Genomic DNA, 18,575 nt, shown 5'->3' on the forward strand with positions numbered 1-18,575 from the left:
TCATTAACTGTTCATGAATCTTTTATGAACAATTCATGAATTGTGTTCATGAATCATCCATGAACATTCATGAATTATTCATAATCATTTCGCAGGGGGGTCACTATCAAAAGGAAAAAAAAATATCTTATTTTAAATGTACATATAATTAAGTTATAATTGAACAAACAATATAATATATAACAAACAACATGCCCTTTTTAAATTTATATAATTTAAGTAAATCTATATGAATTATAAACATAAATACTGATACAATGCATAGATCCCAAATGACATATGTACATTTCTAATTACAAAATAAAAAAATACAAAATTAACGTGTAATAATTGAACAAACAATATATATAAGGCCTAAAACCAGAGGCTCCCTGGAGCCTGGAGCCGCACACCTGGTAACCTGTTGGATACCCAACAGCAGCAACCGTCCATGTTTTTTGACAAATTGGAACAAAATGAGCAATCTTTTCCCCTAGGGTCCAATGTTAAACTATGTTCCCTGCTGGTGGCCATAATGGATCAGGTGTGGACATGTCGGATACAATTTTTAAAGAAAACCACCTAAGGACCATTGTCACCAAGTTTGGTTCCAACTGGTACAGTAGATTCAGAAGAGGAGATCTTTGAATACATTTTCCCAAAATGGCATCCATCTTGGATCATGTGTGGACATGACGGATACAATTTTGAAATGGGACCGCTCAAAGACTTTTGTGACCAAGTTTGGTTCCAATTGGCCAAGCGGTTTCAGAGGTGTAGAAAACAATAGGGGCATCCTCAGGGGTTTTCTTCAGAGCAAGGGATGACGGAGATCCCTCTCAATTAATGCCCCTTCAAAAATGGTGTATTCTTTAATACAATTTAAGAACAAGGCGGGCTTGTGATTATATCCCCATCTGAACAAATTTTCTGAAGAAAACGCTGATCCTATGTCTCATAACTTTTTAGTTTTTTATTTAAATTGGAATTTTCATGCAGTATAATTTTTATAGTGTGGATATTATAATTGCTTCATTATATTTGTACTTTCAGTAGAAATGAATTTTTTATAGTGAAGATTAAAGAATGATCATACCACAAAGATTTATGGTTGTTTTTGTTAAACTGTGAGTTAGCATGATGCATGATTTACTGAAACCCTAATTTCCAAAACAATTACTGTGACCGCAAATTATTCAATACAACAATTTTTTATTGGAATTCCACTGGAGAGAAATTGTCTGGCATTCCACTGATCTACTGGAATTCCACTGATTGACCAGTGATAATTCCAGTGGAATCTACTGGAATTCCACTGATTTACCAGTGATAATTCCAGTGGAATCTACTGAAATTCCACTGATTTACCAGTGAAGATTCCAGTAGATCAGTGGAATGCCAGAGAAAATACCACTGGAATTCCACTGGAACTTGTTGCATTCCACTGGAGTTACCACTGGTAAATCAGTGGAATTCCAGTAGATCAGTGGAATGCCAGACATTTTTTACCGCTGGATTCCACTAGAATTCCACTGGAATCCAGTGGTTAATCCACTGATTTTGCCAGTGGCTTTCCAGTGGAATTCCACTGGAATTTTGTCATCTTTTTCTATGGGGATTGAACCAAGCACATTTCATCATAGTCTAGTTTTTATAGTAAAATATGTGCACAGTGAATGTTTTAACAATCTTGTAAATTTATTTAAAAGTCTATTGAAAATAAGCATTCAATTCTCATAATTTACATTCTGATACTAAAACCAGGAAATTACCTGAGTTATAATATAGAGCTTTTCTTATATTTAAAAGAAATAATTCCTAAGCATTATTGGAATCAAACCTTCAGCATGGTGCATTTCCTTGGAATATTTAACATCACTTTTAATAATTATTGCACAAGACGGGATTGTTGTGTATGGAATCCATATAAAATATCTATGTTGTGTAAATATTTTCAATAATATCTTACCAGCAACAATAACTTCTCCCATGTGATCCCTGCCACCATGCATACCTACAGGTACATTAACTGGTCCAGCTGTAACAGAATTTAACATGTGTAAATTGTTTACCTTCTATGTACCTGTAGTTTGAGTTATTTCTTAGGAATGTTTGGTTTCTAATGATTTTATTTGGTCTTCAAACTCTTTTGATGTGACACAACTAATAAGTATTGTGTAGCTGAAAAGCCAGTCTGGCAAACCAAATCATAAGGTAAGACAGATATCTTTGATGAATTTTGTTTTCTGACAGTGGCAAAGCAACAAAGTACAGGTAAAACAATGAATATATAGGTAAAAGATGCAATTTGGCCATGAATAATCTTTGAATGAATAGAAGGCATTGTATAAAGGTAAATGTGAAAAGGAGATCGGTATTAAATATATGCAAAAATCAAGACTAAAATTTCATCACTTGAGACTAAAATTTCGTGACTTAATATGTACATTTTTCCTTGAATATTTCTAGATTTCTTTAATAAATAACAGCAACATGAACAATGAATTTGAGTCAAAAATACCCAGGGGTCAGACCTATAATGCGACAGTCCCATAATCCGACAGTCCGATAGTCCGACAGTCCTTTAATGAGGCCCCTCATGGGGGGGTCCTAGTAATCACATAATCACCATTTTTTTGCCAATATAATCACATAATCATTAAATATTTGCTTATCTTTAGTAATCAAATAATCATAAACTAAAAATACAGTCCTAGGTAATCAAATAATCATGAAATATTTGGCTTAATAATCAAATAATCATTAAAAAAACGGCCAAGTAATCACATAATCAATCAAAGCGCTGTAAGCGCTCAAGGCAGTTAACCAAAAACCAAGACAACCGTAATTATGAAAACTGTGGCAATGTTGCCTCAACATTAAACATTCATGTATAGTACATTCATGTTTATCTAATGATGTATTTATTAAGGCAAATAGTTTATATGTTATCAAGGTTTCAAAAGCAATGCATATATCAATGTATATTTTTTATGGTGAGTCTGCAGTGGTACAAGTTCCCAATGATTGCAGTTGTTCTACTTGAGAGTTAACCTTGGTTTTATTTGACTGCTAGAAGTTCAATTTGACGTAGTATGAACATGTAATAGTATGAATGGACTGGTTTCCCTGGAAAGAAAACTGAGTTTGTGTTCTATAGTACAAAAGTTATGAGACACGAATCAGACAAATGTTCACTACAACAGGGATCAAAGATGAGGTCTGACTGACTTGCCCATAGTAAATGTAAATGATTTGTTATTTTGTCTCATACATATGAATATATATAATTTAGGGATGGGGATCTCAACGGTTTTCAAGTTCTCAAACAGGTAGGAATAGGCAGAGGATTTAGGGGGCAGGGGGCTTATATAGGGAATCACTGAAGCGTGACTGGAGCGGGCCCCTCTTAGGTCAGTCAGTGGGCCCCACTTATGAAAATTTCTTGATCCGCCACTGGGGGTAGGGTGACCCTAGGGACTTCCCCTACATTTCATTTTATTTGTTATATTGTCCCATACATGAATATATATGGTTTAGGGGTGGGGATCTCATTGGTTTCCAAGTTCTCAAACAGGAAGGGTAGGGTGACCCAAGGGACTTCCCTTATATTTCATTTGATTTGTTATATTGTCCCATACATGAGTAATATATATGGTTTAGGGGTAAGGATCTTGACCATTTCCAAGTTCTCAAACAGGAGGGTGAACAGTGACCTCAGGGACTCCCCCTATCTTTCATCTGATTTGTTATATTGTCCCATACATGAATATATATGGTTTAGGGATGGGGATCTCGACCATTTTTAAATTCTAAAACAGGAGGGGTGGGGTGACCCCTAGCGACTCTTCCTATATTTCATTTGATTTTTCATATTGTCACAAACATGAATATATATGGTTAAGGGGTGTGGATCTCGACCGTTTCCAAGTTCTCAAACAGGAGGGGGTGGGGTATCTCCAGGGACTCCCCCTATATTTCATTTTTTATTTATTATATTGTCCTATACTTGAATATATGCAGGGGGGTTGCGGGCTTGCACCCCCCTTAAGTTTGCAAGCATGGGTTCTTCTCAGCTTAATAAAGAAAATTCCGATAATTTTACCTCAATTTTTTTTTAATAAGCTGAGAACAGCTCGGCGAAAATTTAAGTTTGCGCCCCTCCTAACCTAAAATCCTGGATCTGCCCCTCATATGGTTTAGGGGTGGGGAGCTCGACCGTTTCCAAGTTATCAAACAGGAGGGGGTAGAGTGGCCCAAAGAATTCCACCTATATATCATATGATTTACTTACATTAAGGTATATATAATATAGTTGCATTATTTGTGAAAATAAAGAATGAAACTTTCAGCTACTTTAAAGGGAAAATTCACGATTTTTTACTTATGGTTTAAATATGTTCATTATGACATAATATATATATTCACAAAGTTTTATCGCATATGTGTGCAGTAATAAAGGAGAAATTCAATAATTAATGAAAAAATATCAACTACTTCCTGTAGGTCGTGACGTTTTCTCCTGATTTTTGCATGCCGGGATTTAAAATACAATCATTAAAAGTCTTGGTTTTTAATCATATTTTAACGTAATCGTAAGCGCGCCGATGACTTATGCTTTATCTAATAACCATCCGATAATAAGAAGATAAAACGCACAGACGTTCAATTGTACTCATTCGTGAGATAAATTATCTATGTTAAACGTATATATTCGAATTATTTTTGTAGACAACACAAAAAGTTATAAATTTATTTTTAATAAATGCATTTTCGGACTGATAAGGTGAACAAATTAAAGTACAATAATCTGTAAAGACAATATGTTGGTGTACTTTTATTGACCTTTTACTATCTCTGCTATGGCTAGGTTTATACGATGTGTGTATTCACGGTTCTGTGGCAATACTCATAGATGGCTTGTTGAAAGGTAAATTGTTATTTGCACTTCGGTATTTAACCACGCCTCTAGGGCACACCTTGCCAGGTGTGACTGTCTATTAGGATCAGTGGTAGCATTTAATACACACATTAAAAATACATATTCAAGTTGGTGACAAATAAAAATTGGTCGCCGTGGAATTATTTAATTATATTTGGTGCTATTATTTATTTGAATTCAAATAAGTTAATTTACTAAGAAATACACAATTTTCGGTTAAAGACGGGAAACTTAATTCATATGTCAGAATGAAATGATATACAAGTCTTGTCCTTGATTGATGTCTCATAAAAAAGGGGGACTTAGAAATTAGAAATAGCTTTACTAATAAAATCATTTTTATTTGTCTTTATTAGGCGAAAAAATGTACGAGAACACTTACATTTAGACTTTTGAAAGCCATGTATTAATTAATATATGAAACTATCTGAAGATAACTCTACCGAAGCGGAATATAATATGTACGAATAAAGAAAAAAATATTTTTGTAATGGAATCGAAAAATTACGAATAGATATTCTTTTCCAGTGTGATAAACGTCAACCAAATTTATTCATAATGGGGAACGTCCTTATTAAAATCTGAGACAACTATAATAATCGTCGTCTCCCAACGTATATATATACTTAAATAACTATTTGATCAACGATGTTTAAAATTAAAAGACAACGAATTTAATGTTATCTTTCCCTATTTTTGAATGTTATTATAAGTCTGTTCAACTTGCAAGAATACCCCTAAAGCGGACAAATATCCGACAAGCAGTTTATTCTTTAAATTGCTGTCATTGAATATCAAGAAAGAAAATAAATCCCGAAATTGATACTCAATAGTTTTCCTAGAAAATATTCACATTCCTTGGGGATTATTAGTGTACGTCCAGTTGCATATATTTTACATGAATGTTGGAACAATTGTGATGATGACGAATTTCGTCCTTTATTCGAGAACAATTTAATTGATATATAAATCTGTGAGTTTACTATGTTCTTAACTTCGATGAACCAAAGCAAGTTATAAATTGACCTGTATTTAAATCAAATTGTTTCTTTTTTTTCTTCTTCTTCTTTTGGTATACAATAGTCTATCGAATTCGTTGATTACATACTGTTGGCATACATGGACTAGTCTATTTACAAAACTTTTACCACAATTTACACAAAATGTATGTTTCTTTCTTATGTTCAATGTATACATGTATACATATTTTAAATTGCGCTACTGACTATAGTTCCGTAACTTTCTACCAGGCGTATGTAATGTATACACGAATCGTCGACAAGTGCGCACATTTTTTTAGATCAATAATTCTGGTATGTTCCAATCTGTCCTAAACTATTGACAACGAGTATATATTACATTTTCCCAAATTAACCCTTGGAAAAATATGTAAATAGATTTGTATTTCTTCAATTATTTTTTTTTGTATTATTTTTTTTTTATAAATAATACACCAGAAATGTTATTTATAAACAAGCGTATGAGTTCAGTAATGACTAGTATATTATATCACTTTCGGACATGCAAGACAAAAATGTATATTATACATGCACCTGATAGTTCAAAATGGAAAGTTATAAGTAACGGTCGTGTACACTGATCAATACCTACAGAAGTGAAACGATGCATGAACTTGCAAGCCCGCCGGACAGGAAATCGATTGAATACCTGGACGTGTCACCTTACACCCCTTCCAATACCTTTGGGAGTAATACCTTTAGCCATGCTGGTGATCAGATAAGGGAAGATCTGAATTTATTTAAATAAAGTTTATTACTTGAAAGAATTATGAACGAATTAGATTTTCGAAAACAATTTCCACGGAACACTTATTTATCATTTTATGATTTGAACTTTGACTTTTTAACTAATTACAATATTATCAGTTTAAAAATAACAGACTATATGGTTATTTAAAAATATAAGACCATTTTCCGTATCAAGTTAGTCAGTCAGATAAAACAATCGTACGATTGACAAGATATCGACACGCAATTACGACTACATCGTTTACTGTAGTTTTGTTCCTTTGTGGTTTATTGACATATCGGGATTTTTCATCGGAGAAGGTAACAAGATGGCGGAGAGTAGAGAACTGATACTCAAAATTTAAAATCGATGGTGATCTCTTATTTAGCGGAATAAAACTTTAATATCTATAAATTTGAGCATCTTTATACAGAATGGACATAATATCAATTTTTGATTTTTTTGCGAAGTTTCCCTTTAATTGACCCTTCAAAATTGAGAAAAAACAAATAACCCCTCGAAATTGCAGTAATATGTTTACACTTTAAAAGAATCTCACATGCATTATCATCATTTATCATTTATAAAGAAAATTTAGACTGTGACCATGAACATGTATATTGTTAGATATACTGTTCCCAGCTGTCACGTTGTATTGGATCATTTTAAATTAAAATTTATCAAAAAGTAATTTTTAGTTTCTGAATAAAATATTTTTTAGCTTTTTCTTTCTTTTACATATATCTTTTGGTTTACAATACTAGTGTTTATATTCATTTATCATGCATAGATGTATTTTTTCACCTGCTTGGATTTATTTTGTAAATGATCGTCAAACCCGGAATTATCCTTATCTGCTTCCGGAATCGGATCCGATTTTGTAAAATTTTGTCTTCACGGCCGCCATTGGTATGTGTTTACAATGTTGTTTTTGTCAATCAGATACGATTTTACTCGAATTTATACAATATTTGTCGGCGATTTTCTGTATAAAGCTAGCGGTTGAACAAAATGAACATCGCCGTCACGAATAATAATGATAAAAATAAGTTTTTAGCTCGTTTAATTGGAGACTTTGGTGAACATGGTGCCGAAAAGGTTTGCAAAGTAATTTCTTATTTCTTTCAAATGTAAGGCGACTACGTCGGGCGTAGCTAGAAACCAACTATCCTAGTCGAAATTCCGCTTGCAAAAGTGGAAGGTCTCGGACCACCGCTAATTTGCACACCTGCCTCCAAATTGAAAAGCTACGAAAATTTCTTTTTCTAATTTGAAATTGCCGCCAACAGCATGAACAGTTGAATTATATAATAGACTACTGACGTAGTTGTACTACGTATTGATGACAAACAATATTCCTACGACTTTTGTCATTTGGGAAATCTAAACTGCTTGTCTTAAGAGATTTTCGGCGATTAAATATTTCATACAATTGTTCTTTGACATCTTAGCTAAAAGCACGAGTCATAATGAACTACACAAGGATTTTTAATAAGCACTACTTCCTATGTGTAACTTTAAAACTTTTGGATAAATCGACGATCATTTAAGGTTTTTCTGGTCATTTTTTTTGTAATCCAGAATAAAAAGTATTAAAAAAGTGTTCAATTAGTTATATATAACATAGTAACAAGCTAGATAATAACAATGGCAAGTATTTCAGGATTTATTGGGTAGAACACAAATCTAGGGTGCTCGCATAATGCAGCTTAACTGCATAAAAACCCCATGAGGGCCCTCTTTAATCCGACAGCCCGATAGTCCGACAGTCCTATAATCCGACAGCCCGATAGTCCGACGCACGGTCACTTGTCTCTGAAAAGTATGCCTATATAGACATGGAACGTTCATAAATTGGTATATTTTTTCACACAGAAAATTAACAAATCAGTCAGTATGACGTCTTGTACAGGACCGCAATAATCCCATACGAATCGGAAATGAACGGAATCCGAGTCCGTTCACCTTAAAAAATGATCGCTCTCATTCAAATTCGCCCTCTTTCACTTTCACACCCTACACGTTCTTACTAAAAGTCCTGTTTGCACCCTATGCGTTTGCTTTTGTTTATTTATAGGAAAACAATGATAAACCTATTTATAGCAATACTCTTACTGCCCAATTAATATACTAACCAAAACTCGATTTTTATTCATTATTTCATAATAAATTGACATTCTAAAAACATTTTTTTGTGTTGATGGTTTGGTAAGAGACTTGCAATGACTATATATTTTTTTCATTGTTTCAAAATGAAGAGGCATTCTGGCAACGGTTTTGTGTTGAATAAATCTAAATCATGTTTTGGTTAGTGTATTTGTATAGCTATAAAAAAAAATCATTGTTTCTTAATAAAGTGCCTTTTTTATTTCGTGCTGTCATTTTAAAAACTTCAGCACTGCAGTCATAGGTCTTAACCGCTATCTCAGTGGCGGATCCAGGGGGGGGGGGGTTCCGGGGGTGCGCAACCCCCCCTTTATTTTTGCCGATCAATGCATTTGTATCGGGACATATGTTTTGCACCCCCCCTTTGCCCTGGGTTAGCACCCCCCCTTTCGAAAATTCCTGCATCCGCCCCTGTATCTGCTTTGTCTGCTGTGTGTGAATAAGTACTGTCTTCATGTCATTGGCCATCTTCATTCCAATCTTTTTCACATAATTGGTGTCATGTCGTGATGATTCTATGACTAGGGATGCTTTGTTATAATAATTTATATATAAATGTTATCCTTTATCAGCAAAGAGTTCAGGTTTTGGCAATCAGTAAACCAAAAAAATACTAGATAGTACAGCGGTTTATATTGTTATACAAGCTAGAGCAATGATAAGGTATTATAAATAGACGCAATTTAAGTTAAGATTTCATTCCAAATCGTTAACTATGAAACCGTTCTGAAAGTGGTTTTGCATCTTGACTGAAATTTGAGATAATGACACTATTCCTATTTTATCAAAACTAATTGCTCTTTTTTAGAAAACAAAAGAAAAGATGAAATAAAATATTGATACTTTTATGTTATTCTATCCGAAGTAGTCGTTTCAGATCTTCGGGGCGAAACCCCTCAGATATAAAAGCATACATCTAATACTTGTGACATATCACATTCAACCAGATTATACGTTACATCTTGGAACAGTATATTTAACAATATATGTGCTCCTGGTTACACGCATGCGTTTGCGTATGTACAAAATGTATGTAACCAGACATTCTCGTTATCAACATCGACATGATGATATAAGGAATCTTATATTAATTGTTCAAACAAGAAGGGGGGAGCAATACCTTTTTGTGTTAACCTGTTATGGCCCTTTTCAAGGTGTTGTTAACTGTTATCTGAGATCAATTTAAGCTGTTAACTGTTTTTAACCCACTTTGTTAACTGTTATTAGCATTTCTGCATTTTTTGTTCACTGTTTTTGCCAAAATCGAGGTGTTATTAACATGTTAACAGACTCCCTATTGCCCTCCCTCAAGAAGGGATTTAATTTAGTACGGCTTCGTGTCGGACCATCGGATTGTCGGAATAACGGACTATCGGACTACTGGACTGTCGGAATTTTGGGGTGTCGGATTATAGCTACGCTCCCAAAAAGATAGCAAAATTAATGTATGATATCTTCTGCATTTTACATCATATGTCATTAATACTTATTGAAGGCTTACCTGGATGCATTTGTGGTTGGTTGGCATAAGCTGGATTTCTAGGATAATTATTTGCTGCACATCTAGGTACTGTTGGATCTGTAATATAGAAGGAAGTCACTGAATATCCCTGTACATGGGAATTTGCTTTAACTAACATTAAAGAAATATAGTTTGATCTAACTGATTCCTATATTGATGTAGAATATAAAAGTTTGCTATTGGATGTTTTAACTAAATAAATATTTAACAGTATTTATTTTTAAAAGATCTCTTAAAAGGAAGGTGCTCCTTGAAGAGGAGATTTGTAGGGAGACAGAAACGACTAAATAACTCTATAATGATATCAGTACAGAACAGGTGAAACTTATTTTACACATGTGATCGAGACATTAGGACGTGTGTCTTGGACTTTACTGTCAGGTAAAATGTTAAATTATCTGTTAAGGACTCATTTAGAAAACAACAGTCAACATCCTTAACTACATGTTTTATAAATAATTTACACACCATGTTTCTTTGATCCTAGTACACAGCCCATAATGAATATTTTAAGAGTTTTGTACTTAGCCGCATGGAAAAAATGTCATCTTTAAATTGTTACACATTTTCTTCTATGTTTACACTGGCGTGTGTTGTTCTTCTCCTGTTTGTTTACATCCAAGTCATATTGAACTGACTAATTCGTACCAAATGTGTACAAACTCGTACTTTTTAAACTCGGCCCAAATTGCCAATAGTTTTCACTTGTTCTTTAAATAATAAAACAATACGTACATCACATATCATAATCATAACATGTGTTATAGAGGTCACAGCTAATGTAAACCTTTAAGAAGGTAGGGATTAGTTTATAAGTTAGTTTAAACATATTTATTTATAGTGGATTGGGAAACAAGTTTTGCAACTTATATTAATCCCTTTCCACTTTGCGTTTAGTTTAATATGAGTTGAATAGGGCTCAAGTTTTGCTTTGCTTTGCTTTGCCTTTATTTTTTATTTATTTGCATACATGTATGAGTGTCAATTTACGACATTTAAGTAAACCGGGACAACTGTCTATATAATCTGGAAACAGTATATTTAACGTCAATATATAAATCATGTTCCTGCTATAATGGTATTTTCAGACATGGAGTAAATAGACTCTACAAATTAAAACACCTTTTTTACAGTTATCCTAAAATAATGTTCCCAAACTCAAAAATGGATCTAATCAGTCATAGATGACTATTATATCTATGGTCTAATAAAGGCAAAATAGAGTTCTTTGGTAAAGCTATGTCAACTTTTTGTTTAATGGATCAGTATAATAACTACAAAAAATGAATACTAAAATAACGAGGTCCAATTTGTCAGCCGTCATCGGGTAAAAACGACAAATCAAAGAATTCAACTTTATATATAGCTAATATAGGACAATGGTGTAGATTAAATATTACACCACTCCAGACCCTTTTGTTGTCCACATAATTAATATTGCCAATAATTAGCAAGTTCCGGGTCGAATCCGATACCGACACCAGTAGTATATTCATCTGTTACCTATTACCTTATCTGTACGTTCCGCATCTGACAGGCGCACCACCAAACCGTGTATTTAGGATTTTGCTATATATTCGGATCATGATAACAGAGTTGACACTACTAAATTCAATCATTGTCAAATTGTTCCCTATTGTAGTATTTCAATCAGTAAGACTTTCTAAGATAACAATACAAATTCAAAAAAAAAATTGGACTTAAAATAAGGCATATAGGTACAGTTTTCAATTTGTTAGCGGGCATGACGTAAAAAAGCAAATAAAAGAACTCAACTTTTTTTATAACTAATATAGGACAATGCTTTGAAAAAATACTGTATTCCAGGACCTTTTGTTTTCCAAATAATTAATATTACCAATAATTGATAAGTTCCAGGTCGACGGGTTCAAACAGAAAGATTTTGAAAGCAGAGAAAACTGTGTATCTTATAATCGGCATGACTTTATCATATGACAATACCAATACTTGAATAAGGCGTCCGCATAGTTATATACTTTCATTCAGTCACGGACCCGCGATATCACGGGTGTGTTTTAGTATATATATATTTTAATGCGCTTGATGGCTTTAGCATGTTTAGTATAAATATCTCTTATATGGTCAGTCCAGTTGGCACTAGACAAAAAAGTAAAGCCCAAGTTTTTATGTTTGTATAATATTTGTCAAGGAAATTTTATCAATATGCAGTGATGTGAGAAACCATGGCAGAAAAATTTACCAAATATATCAAAATTGCAGTATTGAACAATCTTTAGGTATTTGTAAATTGATCATATGATCAGAAACGTATACGGTAAGGAATTATGATAATGTGCATTCAAGTGAAGGTTGGGTTTTAAAGATAAGTAAACCCGTGTGATTCCATTTCTAAGGATCTTCAAATAGTCTGATCAAAATGTATATTGCAATATATGTTGGCGTTTTTCAATAAAAGTGTGAATTTCAGACATAAAAAAAAATGGAAAATCAACTTGTCTAAAATTTTATTTCAAGAGTTATTTTGAATACCTCTATTATAGACCTGTTTGTAAATAAAAAGTGCAATCTTAAATACTCTTTAAAATGATATTATTTTCATAATTTATGGACTGTTTCGTAGGGGACATTTGAAGAACCATTTTTTATCGATAAAGATTAGACAGCACTTCAGATATGAAGGTTCAACTCATGTTACGTGGTGGACATTTTGATGAGTTTTGTAGTTGACAAAACCGTTTCGTAGTGGACAAAAAGTTTCGAAGTTGACATCAACCCTAATATCCTATGTTGATAAAAACATACTGAAAAAAATTACATGAAACTAACCCTTGTTATTTGTTTTGCACGAATATATTTAAAAAAAAAAAATAGTAAAAAAAAAAAACAGTAAAAAACGACTGCATGGTAGTGGTAGTGTCCACTACGAAATGTTTTTCACCCATACTTGTTTCGTAGGTGACCGTTTCGTAGTGGACATACTTCACATATTATATTTTTTCCCCACAATCCCTATATTGCAATATTAACAAGAATGGTTCTATTCACCAACGCACGTACTACTGTACAATGATATTTTTTTTATAATTATAAAACCAGATACTGAAGGGGATATGACTCTTTTCGTAGTGGACATTAACAAAAATACGGTATCACTCTGGTCCATTTGATGTGCTCAATTTTTTTTTGCCAACAATTTAACTGCCGTTTTAAAAGCATCACTTCTTTTGTAAGACCCTAATGTGTATATCTCTTGCAAACATTGATTTGATAACACTGTTTAGTAGCAAAATTTAATGACTTCGTTTTGTAATGCACATTTTGTAAGGAATGTCAGGGACAAACCTTATAAGATTGAAAATCCTTTGTAAAAAGATGTTAATCAAAATATGCTGGCTGTACAAATACTATTGGATACTTAAAGATAAAATTGAGAATGGAAATGGGGAATATACCAAAGAGACAACAACCCGACCATAGAAAAAAACAACAGCAGAAGGTCACCAACAGGTCTTCAATGTAGCGAGAAATTCCCGCACCGGAGGCGTCCTTCAGCTGGCCCCTAAACAAATATATGCTAGTTCAGTGATAATGAACGCCATACTAATTTCCAAATTGTACACAAGAAACTAAAATTAAAAATAATACAAGACTAACAAAGGCCAGAGGCTTCTGACTTGGGACAGGCGCAAAAATGCGGCGGGGTTAAACATGTTTGTGAGATACCAACCCTCCCCCTATACCTCTAGCCAATGTATAAAGAACTTATATTACTTACCTTTGGTACAATATTTTAGAGTATGAATTTTGAACAGGGGGTCTAGGGACATGCCATTTTTGTGATTTTGAACCATTCAGGAATCAATATCTTAATAAGCCCTCTAAAACAGTATGTTTCTTAGCTTAAAAATGTTAAATCTAATTCAATGTACTGACTGCACAAAAAAACACTTGTAAAGATCAAACACATTATTTTTTAAGTGGCTGGGACAAGAATTCACGTTGTTATTGAAAAACGCCCATATGTCTACAAATACAGTTTCTAGGACTTCTCTTTTGTATGCCCAAAATGATTGTAGGTCATCAGTTTCGCAATATTACGTACATGACGTACGCAGTACTTACATGCCGCAGATGGACCAATATCTTTATGCAATCAGCATGACAAAATATGGAAAGGACATCTGTCAATAATTTTGATAGATAATTCCTTTTGCTACAGAACCGACATCATCGTAATGGTAAGACCAACTTTTTATGAAGATCATGCTTCATTTAGGTTGGAAATACACTTGTATAATTTTTATTTTACAATACAAAGCAATTTAGCCTAAGAACCAATTTTAAGACTTACATCTTTTTTCAAGTATAAATTAATCGTAATTGTAGATACTACAAATGTGTATCTTGTTGTTATTTAATCATTTCAGACTGGCTTGGGAAAATGGCACAACTGCTTGAACCTTTACGAATACTGGAGTCTAACAATTCTAAATGCATCATTGTTATGCTGAACAGACCTCTTAATGCAGACCTGAAACTAATTAAGTTTCTATGGAATAAATCTGTGTACAAGCTTTCGGTAGATGGTGGTACCAATGAACTGTATGATCATTTATCGAAGAATGACGAAAGTTATCTCCCCGATTTAATTTCTGGCGACTTTGATTCAATGAGGCCAGGGGTTAAGGAATTCTTTGAAAATAAAGGTGTGGAAATAGTATCAACACCTGATCAGAATTATACAGACTTTACAAAAGCTTTACAATTACTTGCAGAGAAGATGAAACTTCTTAAAATGAATGCAAGCTGTGTTATTGTATTAGGTGCTTTTGGTGGACGACTTGATCAGATTTTTGCCAATATTGACACATTATTTCATTTTGACTTCTCAATACCAATTTATCTAATGTCAGAGAATAACCTTGCTGTGCTTCTAAAAGAAGGATCATACAGAATATCAGTTAAATCTTCTTTTCGAGAGGACTGGTGCGGCTTGGTACCCATGGGAGAACCATGCGAATCTGTTTTTACTACCGGTCTTAAATGGAATCTAAATAAACAACGTCTTAAGTTTGGTGAATTGATTAGTACATCAAACACTTATGAGTCTGATCAGACTGAATCTGTTGAAATAGAAACAGATAAACCACTTCTATGGACAATGGGTTATTCACAATTTTAAAAGAAAACCCGTATGTTGCGACATTAACATGGTCAGTTCCAAGAAGTCTATTAGGAAGGGAGGAAAATTCATAACCTTGAATACAATGTTGCTTATTCCAAATACATAGAATACAAGGGTTTTCCCTTGTAATGTATTTTTATAGGAGAACTTTTTTTTCATTTCTTGATTAAAAATAGGTCAAGTGGACTAGTACACTGAATTGTTTAATCATACACTTACACTATTTATTTGGAAGATTGTTTTTATGTTTAAAGAAGAAGATTATTAATTTCCATTATAAATTGACTTACAAGGATCATGCTGCGATGTTAGACATTATTTCAAAATTATTTTTGACAACAACTAAAACAAAAGTCAAGTATACGTACAAAGAAAAAACAGAAACTTTAAATTATATATACGTATGAATATTTTTTAAACCGTAAATATTAATGCAATGCTTGAAGCTATGTTGATGTATTTTTTCGGAATCCATGCTTTTTTTTATTTCCTTGTCGTGTTAGTTTGTTAGTTTGTTAGTTTGTTAGGGTTTCTTTTTATTATTTCTTCAAAGAACACCTCGATTGGTTTAATAGAATTATTTGCATTTGTATACGTACGGCGAAATATACTACAAGGACATTCATACTAATAAGACGAAAACAAACTGACAATCCAATGGCAAAACACAGCAAACAACAGCACACAAAAACACAACATATATAACAAAAGACTGGGAAACACGAACCCCATCAAAACTGGTAGATAACCCAGAGTGGTGAGCAGATCATGCTCCACATGTGACACCGACGTGTTGCTATTGAAAGTACAAACCTGATGATAAGTCTTATTCGGTAAGTCACACTCATTATAATAAACGGTGTAATCTACAAACAATTCTTTAGATCTTTTAATAGAATTCGACCGTACGTTTACTAGCCGTTCATGAGTCCGTCAAATATTCGAAGTGATGATTTCAATTTCACCACTTGGAACTCTTTATTTAGTTGTTCAGCTAGCAGCAACTGTATAGCAAGGAAATCGTGGTAGGAAATGCAAGCTCTGAAATATCGCATCAACTGTGATATTATACTCCATATGTAGGTGGTGCAGGAATGTTGCTTCCATGTATAAGTGCTTCAGGAATATTGCTACATAGAAATGGAAAAATTAAACATTGAGAAGTTGTAATCATCTCTTTTGACGTAAATGTTTGTTCTTATAACTGTATATGTTGTATCCCCTAATTAAAGGTTCGATTGGATAGATCGATTTACAAAATCAATAAGCTTTTAATTATTTAGTTCGAGGACATCATGTATATATAGCGGAACGTGGAAGATAATGCTAGTTTCTTCGCAATCTTTCTAAGAAGCTCCAGTATGAAACTTGCCTCATATGGATAAAGAAAAAAGTCGACAAGAAGAAGATCACCGTTGATCCCAATTGAAATAAATGGCGAGCGTTTTTGGAAAATCACGTCCTCAATACGTAACGAATTTGTTGTCATTGATTGCAGGAAATAAAGTATCTTGATCATGTCAGTTGTAGACATTTTTTTGTTCAAATCCGAGTACTTTTGAACAAAGTACGATTTATCCCTCCCTAAGACAAGATTTTTTTTTTATCTATGATGGCCTTTCAAATGTTGTGATGCTCTATAGATCTTATATACTCTTACAGATTTTCCGAATTTTTAAGTATTCGCATCTGGTTCATGCCGCCTTGGTGTATTACATGTAATTGACAGGTACACTAGAAGCTGTATCTATAAGGGTACGTTATAGAATTTTTAGTGATCATCGATAACAGTATTTACACTTTTGAATGATCGATTAAGTTATCTTTTATGTGAGATTATGCTTTATAACAATGTTCTACTCTAAATGTTCATTTTGTTTCTAATAAATATACCACATCTCTTGGTATAATTGGTTACAATATGTATGCTTACGACTGTTTCTTGTTCTATGTCGAAACACATTTCTACTTCCTACGAACTTTGTCTTCTTTGGTTCCAATAACAAATTCTCTTATCAAGAATTGCAATCGTTTTGTGAATTCTGAGTTGTCTAGTTGATATTCTAAGAATATAATATTTCAGAAATTTCGTGCGTCCGACGTACTTTTCTGTATTCACTCTCACCAGGAGCGCTCATCCAAAATATTTGAAAGCCAGTATACATGCATAATGTACAAATATATCAAAACATCAGCAACTATATGATATGACATAAACTCATCATAGATTCCAGGATTAAATTTTGTATTAATCTGACGTGCGTTTCGTCTACAAAAGACTAATCAGTGACGCTCGAACCCAAACAGTTTAAGAGGCTTAAGAGCATTGACGACCAAAATTCCTAAAAGTTTTGCCAAATACAGCTAAGATAATCTATTCCTGAGGTAAAAAAGCCTAGTTTTTCTAAAATTCAAAAGTTTTGTAAACAGTTAATTTATAGATATGACCATATCAATGACAATTCATGTCAGCACAGAAGTGTTGACTACTGGGCTGGTGATACCCTCGGGGATTTAAAACTCCAACAGCAGTGGCATCGACCCAGTGGTTGTAAATAAACTCATCATAGATACCAGGATTAAATTTTGTATTAACGCAAGACGTGCGTTTCGTCTACAAAAGACTCATCAGTGACGCTCGAATCCAAAAATGTTTAAAAGGCCAAATAAAGTACGAAGTTGAAGAGAATTGAGGGCTAAAATTCCTAAAAGTTTTGCAAAATACAGCTAAGGTGATCTATTCCTGAGGAAGAACAGCTTCAGCATTTCTAAAATTCAAAAGTTTTGTAAACAGTTAATTTTTAAAGTTGACCATATCAATGATAATTCATGTCAGCACAGAAGTGCTGACTATTGGACTGGTGATACTCTCAGGGAATTAAAACTCCATAGCAGTGTTGTCGACCCAGTGGTTGTAAATAAACTCATCATAGATACAAGGATCTAATTTTGTATTTACGCCAGACGCACGTTTCGTCTACAAAAGACTCATCAGTGAGGCTCGAATACAAAAAAGATAAAAAGGCCAAATAAAGTACGAAATTGAAGAG

General features: G+C 33.4%; 1 long non-coding RNA gene and 1 pseudogene across 1 annotated transcript; one reads left to right on the top strand and one right to left on the bottom strand.

The window, feature by feature from the left end:
- LOC139484856 (thiamine pyrophosphokinase 1 pseudogene) overlaps positions 1-15,717 on the top strand; it is a 42,549-nt pseudogene extending 26,832 nt beyond the window's left edge.
- On the bottom strand, positions 1,947-10,965 carry LOC139484857 (uncharacterized). Its single transcript, XR_011655172.1, has 3 exons — positions 10,827-10,965; positions 10,338-10,415; positions 1,947-2,017 (listed from the first exon to the last, which is right to left on the bottom strand). It is a non-coding gene; the product is annotated as an uncharacterized lncRNA (long non-coding RNA).
- Positions 15,718-18,575: the final 2,858 nt, after the last annotated feature.

The sequence above is a fragment of the Mytilus edulis genome, chromosome 8 (genome assembly GCF_963676685.1).
Source record: "Mytilus edulis chromosome 8, xbMytEdul2.2, whole genome shotgun sequence".
Lineage (NCBI taxonomy): Eukaryota > Metazoa > Mollusca > Bivalvia > Mytilida > Mytilidae > Mytilus > Mytilus edulis.